Genomic DNA, 9,613 nt, shown 5'->3' with positions numbered 1-9,613 from the left:
CGTGCCCAATCAAGATAATTTCATGATAACGTATCAACATTATATATTTTTTAAATATATTCTACCATTTAGCAGCGATTTTAACACTTGCTAAAAGCTCTTCTAAAGCCTTCCTATAGCAACACTTATAAAACCGTTGCTAAAGTTTTTCCAGCAAATACAAATACAACGGATTTGTAGCGGTTTCTAAACCGTTGCAAATAAATTAGTAGGTGTTTAAACCACTGCAACATGTCCAAAAATATGCTATGAAAGCCTGATTTATTAGTAGTGTGTATATACTATATAATGTTCAGAGGAGCTCCAGAAAGTTTACTTGAGTCATATTTGGTGCGAAGACCATGTCTATAGTTCTGATATTCATCTTGTGCGAAGACCATGGCTATAGCTCCAGAAAGGTTATCCATTACCAGTCCAGCTGGAAGTTCTCTGAACAAGGCCTGCAAGGTTATGATACCACATTGTTTAATAGCTCAAGCAAAACTAAGATGAACTAAAAAACCTTATCCATGCGATTCTTTTCATTTAAATCAGATCATTTTTCAGTATTAATTCTATGGTAATAGAAAGGGCGGTTGTACGTAGATGATAGCAACAAAGTTCTAAGAAAAAGAATGCTGATTAGGTACTAATTTAGATGCTGAGTGATTATAAATTCTGCTATTAGTACTTTCTATAAAACTTTAATCTCTTTAAACTCCAAATTCCCTAATAAACAAAAGTGAAATTCATCATACCTTTATCATAGTAGCCAAGCAATGAACAACAATGTCAGTAGAAATAATTGAAATAACCGTTGTCCCGAAACTCAGGTAATTGAAGTTACTTAAGTTAAATGTTCAGTAATGTGCAATTGTAAGTTTTAGAATGTGTAAGGGGGCTTGAATGAACTATGGTTTTGGTTGGAGATGTGAAAATGCAAGTTATAAATTTTCTTTGCGGGCGCGGCGGCACCATATATATTTTTGGCAGCACCACGACGTCGAGCTCTCGACAAAATAGAGAAAAAAAGTTTTGGGTGAGCGTTCATGCAGTGCTGAGTCTTAGGTGAGAATATTCTCGTAGAATCTGAAATATTGTCCGGAAGCAATGCGGTGTTGGAAAGGCAATCGCCCTGACGCTAGTTGGTATTCTATCACTAATTAACAAAAATGGTCATTCTTTAAAAAGAGAAAAAAAAAACCAATTTGGTAATTCATTAATCCTTTATTTATTATTTTATATTTAATTAATTACCATTTTATTAATTTTGCAAAAAAAAAATTTCACTCCTTAGGTAGGGTTTGCTTTTCTTCTTCGTTCATCGTATGAGATAGAGTTTCGAATGGGCCGCTAAAAGCTTCTTCGGTTCTTCCCCTCCTCGAATGAGCCGGATTGGAAGTCACACATATGATATAATGATATATTTGATATTTAATTATATTGATAATTCTCTAATTAATTGGTTAATTATTTATGTTGAAACGTTGCTGTTCGACTTCGCTCCTTCGACGACTTTACCTTCATGTCGGATCGGACGTTACAACATTTTGATCTGAAGCAACGATGGGAGCTCCCTCTCGCTCACTGTGAAGGTAACTTTCTACCTTTCGCGCGCTTCTTCGGCCAAATCCCGTAAATACGAGTAGTAGCGGGATTTGGATTTACAAGGATTTACCGGATTTACGGCGTAAATCCGCAAATCCTGGATTTACGGATTTGCCGGATTTACAGCGCCATTTTTTGCGTTTGGCTGGATTTACCGTAAATCCTACTTAAAACGGGAAATAAATCCGATACCAAACACCCCCTTAGTTAAATTTTTGTGGGATTTTGAGGTGCATTTCTTATATATCTTTACATGTGCTATATCTCTTTATGCTTTAGATATGCCTATGGTGTTCAGTATTTTCATATGATATACTTGTTTTTTTCAAGCAATCTTTTGTTCATTTCTATGAAATTTTAATTGTTGGATGATTTTCTTAGTGATTAAATTACTTTATGGTGGATATTGAGGTTGATGGCATATTCATGCAAGATTCAAATATGTCCGTGAATGACACCCAAACTCCACTGACAAAATTGGCTAGGTTATAACAAAACAAAGAGGAAAGGGATGGGTGATTGGGTTAGGAGCTCTGCATGAGAAGCTACACCAAAGAATAATAAATTAATACATGATTTGACTATTACAGGCACTTGAATAAGATTGATGATTACATGTGGACAACCACCTTTGATGTGGCCTTGGGACACCTTTGATGTGTGTGTTGAATGCCTTCGGTGAGTGTGTTGGGCGCCTTTGATGAATGAACAAGTCATTAGGTTGGATAGGCATAGTCGCCATTGTTGAATGGGTGTAGATATGCTTCTCAGGCTGGCTGAATGTAGATGGATCCTCCCTTCGGGTGAGTGACCCCCTCGGATAACTTCTTATGGGGACTGTACAATTCCTATGAATTGATGTTCCTTAGTAGTTGTTATCATATTGATCAAATCATTAATAAGAGTACACTTTTTAGATATATTGAGTCTATTGTTCAGAGTGATGGTGAAATACATGGGGATATTATATGCATAATTCAAGTTGGATGGTTGAAGTGGAGGAATGCACCGGGTTTGTTGTGTGATAGAAAACTCCCCCTCAAACTTAAGGTAAAATTTTATAAGATGGTGGTTAGACCTGCAATGCTTTATGGTGCATAATGTTGGCCATTAAAGGAGAAGCATAATATTAAGTTAAGTGTTGCAGAGATGAGGATGCTTAGGTGGATGAGTGGCTTTACTCTTAGAGACAAGATACGAAATGAGCATATACGTGAAAATGTTGGACTAGCTCTAGTGGAAGATAAGATTAGAGAGAGTCGCCTTAGATGGGTTGGTCACATAAAACGGCGGCCTTCCGATGACCTGGTTAGGAAAATAGATGTATTAGATTTGACTTATGTTAAGAAGGGTAGATGTAGACCTAAACAGAATTAGTTAGAAAATATTAGAAATGACATTTCTTTATTAGATTTAAATAAAAATTTAACTTTTAACATGACACAATGGAGAAAAATGATTTATGTAGCCGACCTCACATAGTGGGATAAAAGCTTGATGATGATGTTGTTGTTGTTGTAGTAGTAGTTGTTATCATATATTATTATATTTTTGGTCTAGTAAGCCACATTGTTTTGATATATATGAATAGAGGGACAACAATTTGATTAATTGCTCTTGTAGATTGTCAATTATTTCATTCAACATCATGTTTTAGTGATGGATTTAGCTGTGAAAATAACATGCTTGCAAATCATGTTTTTGAAAGCTCCCAAACGTTTTTTACTTGCAATTATTAATTTAAAAATTGATTATTAAAACTTTGCAATTTAATATTATTCAAGCCCAATGACAGTAAATTGAACCAAATGTGAACATAAAGTTTTCTAATACGAGCCGAGTTCGAATAGAGAAAAAATCAAACAAGCTGAATTTGAACGTAGGCTAAGCTTTTCAACATTCAACTCATTTTCCCCTAATTCTAATGCAACTTTAAAAGGAAGAGGAAAAAAGCGCTAAGATTAGCTACTACGTGCCTTTACTTTAAAATTGGCCCATAATCTCATTCTTTCTCGCTGATTTCTGTACGTTTTCTCTTTGTTATTGTTGTTTTTGGCCGTGTGGAGATCGGATTTATATCGGTTACCTACAGATCAGGTTTAAGAACTGATGTTTTTTTTTTGGGATAGAATACACATTAGAATTTATGTGTTGTTCAGGATGAGAAATGAAATCTTGGCTGACGTAGCATGTGTGGTTTCAATATTTCGTTTCCTTTACTATTATAAATTGTTTTGCAAAATTTTATTCCGTTGTAAACCAATCTACAATCAAACGACTTCATGATCAGTGCATAATTAATAAAAGATATTTTATATTTTTAATTCTGAAGAAAATTTTTCTATCCTTTTATAGGAGGACGAGAAGTCTATTGTAAGCTTAAGTTCATAAAATGGGCATTTACTATGACATAGATGATATCCTGCTAGAGGAAGAGGTATGCGTTAGCTCAGTGTCTTTTTCCCTCCTTTAAAGTTGTATTGAAATTGACTTAGTAATTATATAGGTAGGATTCTATTGACATGAAATTATTTCTGTAGCCTATTTCAGTTGTTTTTCAAATAGGAGCAAGTGGAGTTGGTCTACTTGATCCTGGTTCAGAAACAAATAGCTAGTGTAAGCAAGAATAAGTTTTTTTCCCCTCATCTCTCCCATCTTGCAAATCATCTTATGTCCTGAAGCCTGAAGGTTAAGAATACTTGCATACTATTTGGTCCAGGTAGAAAGGAGCGCTAAAGTTACCCTTCCATTCTGGCTTGCTAATGAATTGTTCTTGAGACGAGCAGTATCCATCAATGTTCCTGCTTGTTTTAGCTTAGAGTAAGTTCTTTAGCTTGTTATTTGCTTTTGTAAAAATGATCAAAGCGTTGAGATTATGGCTTCGTTTGGGATGACTTATTTTAAAATTTTTGTACTAAAAAACTGCTTTAAGAAGCAGTAAAAACGCCATCCCAAATGAAGCCTATAAACGAAGTAATCTGCTTTTACTACATCAAGCATGCACATTTTGGGAAGTGCTTGTGGCTTGAAGACAGAAGTTTGAAAACTGTCTTATCGATTAAATTTGTAGGCAGATGTTTTCTTAATGATAGAATTTGCAATTACTATTGGAATTTAATTGTTGTTCAGGACTAGAAAGGAAATACAGGCAGATGCAGCGTGTGTGGATTTGAGATTTCGCTCCCCTTACTTCTATGAGCTGGGCTGCAAAATTTTGCCCCTGTAAGTAATCCAATCTACCGATTGCAATCAAATGGTTTTATGCTCAGTTCATAATTTTAAAGAAATTTTAGTGATATCTTTCAATAAGTGGACAAGACGACAAGGAAGTAAGAAAGAAGAAATAAAAATAAAAATGCTTTCTTTTAAGTTTTTAATGAGTTGCTTCTTTGGCATGATTACATGTTCCAGATAATTGGGATGAGGCTGATGTTGATGATGATGCATAATTACATGCTCTTGCTGAATTTTTCTCATTCTATTCTTCAGTTTTGATAGGTTGGTTCTAACAGCATGATTCAATATCAGCTTTTGTAAAAAGTATTTTGTATTTAACATCATTAAGTCCTTACCGTAGTTTCCCTGATCCTGAGGCTTCGTTTGGGACAATTTTCTTCCTGCTTCTTAAAGTGATTTTTTAGTACAAAAATTAAAATTTATGTATTATAAAATTATTTTTAGAAGCAGTAAGAAAGCCGTCCCAAACGAAGCCTTAGTCTAGCAGTAGTCTCAAGTCCCATGCTAGTTTTGTTGAATTCACTTGGATTTTTAATGTTACACTTAATTAATGCTCAAGTTTATGAAGTATTTTTGTATGTTGTCTAACGATGTGAGCCTGGTATCCATACATGCAATTTTTTTTTTTATATTTTATAGTCGACAATCAGTGTAAAATTTGTCGAATAATAATGACATGAATCCTTTAGAAAAGGGATTCATGTAACCCACGTAGTGGGACAAAGGCTTGAGGTTGTTGTTGACCGCAAACTACATTTCTATTGAGAGAGTTGATTTTAATTTTCATTTCCTCGGGGTATTATTAGTATAAGAAGTACATTTTCAAAGCAACCGATGATTATTGACAGGGTTACAGACAAGAGCATCGGCCCCTTTTTGCAATATGCATTCACTAGTAGGTACACTGAGATTCTAAGTAAATCACACAACATTAGCTGTCCAGACTTGTTAATGTTATTTTAAGTTATGAATTGCTCTCTATCAGCTTTCATGTTGTACCCATGCAAAGTTTTTATGTAAAATGTCTTTTTATTGGGATGAACTAAGCATTGCTGGTGTAATACTTCAAGATTCGAGTCCAATTTGTGTTTTTTTGCTTGACATCTCAATCTTTATTTTGGTCTAACTCCATAAATTTTATGTGACAAATGATGAGAAACTAGACTGCATTTGCACATTTTCTGCTTCTCTCAACTTCATCCAGTCATCGATATTTGTAAGAAAAAACGTTTATGATTATATGTGTGCATACTAAATATATTATTGTATTATGTTATATTCAACTTCTGTCATTAAGCTGATCACTAAGTTCATATCAAACATAATATCATGCAGGCATAATAGAATCCAACTCTTAAAATTAATCTGAATGCTGTAATTTTGTTTCACACCCGAAGATTTTTATTTTTTATTTTTGTTCATTTGATTATCTTTTCAGATTTTTAATCATTCATTAAAGTTTTCAATCCCTTTCTATCAACTACTTGAGATAAAATAATAGAAACTGATTCTTTGAATACTGACTTTGTAGGAAGTTGCTAACTCTTGCTTCGTTTTGGATGGCTTTTCTGCTGTTTTTTAAAAAATAGATTTTTAGTATTAAAAATTCTCTGATATGAAATTTTTGTATTAAAAAGCTGCTTTAAAAAATAATAAGAAAGTCGTCCCAAACGAAGCTTTTGTCTAATACCAGATGTTGGATCAAATTGATTAGGATACCTAATTTAAGTTATATGCACACATCAGTTAATTACTGTAATCTACATCCTTCTTTGTTGGAGCATCAATGCTCATGGTTGTAGAAATTTAGTTAAGGCTTTGTTTGTGACGACTTTCTTACTGTTTCTTAAAGTAATTTTTTATTATAAAATTTTTAATTTTTAAATTAAAAAATTATTTTAAGAATCAATAAAAAGCTGTTCCAAGCAAAACCTAAATCTGAGGGGTTGTGAAGCACATCGCTATCCAATTTCCCTTACCCAACACTTCAAATCCAATTTGGCAAATCTGTCGCAACCAAAATATCACCTTTTCCCATCTCTATTGCTACTTGATGTTTGATTTTGTTTGGCCCAAGTTGCTTTCGTTCACTTTGTCTGTGTTAGCCATATTGTGTTTGAAACTCCATTGCCTTGATCTTTTGGTCTAGATTGTTATGTCATTTGGCCAAAGTAGCCCTCAAAACCTTAAAAGTTTAGTCTGCTCAATACCTGCTAAGGTTATTCATAATTATTGCTCAACTTGTGGTGGTCGGAATAATTCAAATGGGTCAATTCCAATCTTATCCTCACATATAAGGAGAGCAACCAAGTTAATTGTTTGTTCTCCCTTGACTCCTGATATTTCTCATTAACTGATATAGGAATTATTACGATCGGTTACCAGACGTCCGGACATTCAATTCAGACGCGCCACGTCAACTAAATACATTAGGGCCTGCTGTATTTGGATGACGTGGCGCGTCTGGATTGGTGTCCGGACGAATCTGGACACCGGACATAATAATTTGCCCTGATATAGGCCTCCACCAACACCTGATTTCTAGTAGCAATGGCATTGAATACTCTTTTTTTAAGCTTGTATTTTTTTCTTTCCTATTTTCTTCAAAAATTCTGACTCTTTAAATCGTTTTCGTGAATATTAAAATATATTGCACCAACTATCCTTGTCAAGTCTTCAACTTGGTCTTGATAGATTGATTTAGGTGACATACATATATATACATACATACATATCATACACATACACATATATATACATACAAACATACATATACATACACACATAGGGGTGACATTTTGGGTCATGGGTCGGGTTGACCTGAATAGTGCCAGATTAATTTTGGGTTTGACCTGAACTTGACCCGTTTTTGCAAATGGGTCAGTTTTTTGGACCCGAACCCGACTCGCTTCGAGTCCGGGTCAACCAGACATGACCCGAATGACCTAGAGCCAACAAAAATTGCTAGTTTTCGGGTAAAAAAAAAACATGTCAATCTCGGGTTTTCGGTTCAAAAACTGGTTTCGGGTAAAAAATGGGTCAATTTTGAATTTTTGCGTCAACCCGAACTCTACTTGATTTTTGAAACTGTCGATTTGTTGAACCTGAATTTGACCCTTTTCAGGTCCAGGTTGACCTCAGATCGGTTCATGTCGGGTTTTCAGGTCGTGTCAAATATTGACACCCTTATATGCACATACATACATATAAATACATGCATAAACAAACATACACATACATATTATATGCATACATATATACATACGCATGCATGCATATATGAAGAGAGATGAATGGGAAAGAGTATTTAGATGAGAGAGAGTAAAAGAAGATAATATAATTATGTTGTCAAAGTAAAATTTTAGGCTAATAGAATTCTCATGTGAGCAAGATGATGCAAGATTTCTTATATTTTATGCTCTCCTTAAACAGTTCAGGACCTTTTTAACAAAATTCTATTTAGCTTAAAAAAATACTATGTTTAGCACAATTCAGTATGTACATAATTTTAAGGAGGGTTTACATACATACCACAATATTTCATATTATTTACTTATCTAAAATTTAAAACTTTAATATTATATGCCTACCACCCATAGAATAAATATGGATGCACGGAATGAAATATTAAAATTTATAGTATGGTATGGGTGATAAAGATGAAATATATGAGTGATATATTTGATATTAAAATTTTATAGGAGTGGTACGAATATAAAGTTAAATTTTTTGATATTAAATATATAAATAGCATAAAATAAAATGGTATGTATGTAAATCTCCCTATGAAAAAATTCCTGCTAAGCCACTAGAACTTTAGAGTAAATTATAATAAGTGAATTAAAATAAACTTATAAAGTTAACCATTGCCATTAATAATGAAAATAAAGTAATTAAAATTTGATTTTGCACAAAGGTTTACATTATTTTGGTAGAGTTCACAGTATGCTATAACCAAATAGTTGCAAAGCAATATACTTCTTTTTCAAGATAGTAATGTAAATTTAAACTATCATAAAAAAATAATAATAATTCATCCAAATATTTTTGAAAGAAAAGATCCTCTTATTGAAAAAAAAAAATTGACCATAATTGCTCCTTCTTGGTTTTGCTCAGATATTAAATATTATAGAGATTTTGGTAAAAATAATGTCATTGAAAGTTATGAATTGTTAGTTTATTAATTAAGGAAATTATCTAAAAATTTGTTATTAGATAATTTCATTTCAAATTAATTTAATTTGTATTTGTTATATAAAATTTTTTAATTTTTTTGAAAAAGTAATATTATAATACTATATCTATTGCATATCAATATTTTATTTTTTTAATAATAGAAATATCTAAAGTAGTGTGCTTTTAATCTATCGGGCTTAGTTTGGTTAGTGGGCGAGTATGACTGGGAACCTCTCAAGTGGCTCGCCTCCATTAAGGGGAGTAGCAAAACTTGAGCCCGCACTCGTGGGTTCGCTCCGTTAGGTTCCGTCTCAAAAAGTATTGTGCTTTTACAAAAAAAGGTACTACATTTTTATTAAATTAGGAATTAGTTCCAACTTTTCATGCTTTTATTTTTCTTACTTGCTTTAGAATCTTACAATAATTTGTCACCCTATTAGATACATAGATATTGCCCATTCAAAATGTCTCAAACAAATTTACTCTTATGAACAGTTAGGTCCAAAACGTTACAGATGCCTAAAAAGCCCCCCAAAAACAAATCTCCATACAAATTATATCAAGATAAAATTAAAAATTATTAAATTTATTTTAAAAAAGATAAATGTATATC

At 33.0% G+C, this 9,613-nt stretch overlaps 1 pseudogene; it reads left to right on the top strand.

Annotated features, from left to right (window-relative positions):
* Positions 1-1,463: 1,463 nt before the first annotated feature.
* Positions 1,464-5,787, top strand: LOC110111051 (annotated as a pseudogene).
* Positions 5,788-9,613: the final 3,826 nt, after the last annotated feature.

This window comes from Dendrobium catenatum, unplaced genomic scaffold (genome assembly GCF_001605985.2).
Source record: "Dendrobium catenatum unplaced genomic scaffold, ASM160598v2 fragScaff_scaffold_638, whole genome shotgun sequence".
In the NCBI taxonomy this organism is placed as follows: Eukaryota; Viridiplantae; Streptophyta; class Magnoliopsida; order Asparagales; family Orchidaceae; genus Dendrobium; species Dendrobium catenatum.
This window is presented reverse-complemented; position numbering and strand designations above follow the sequence as displayed.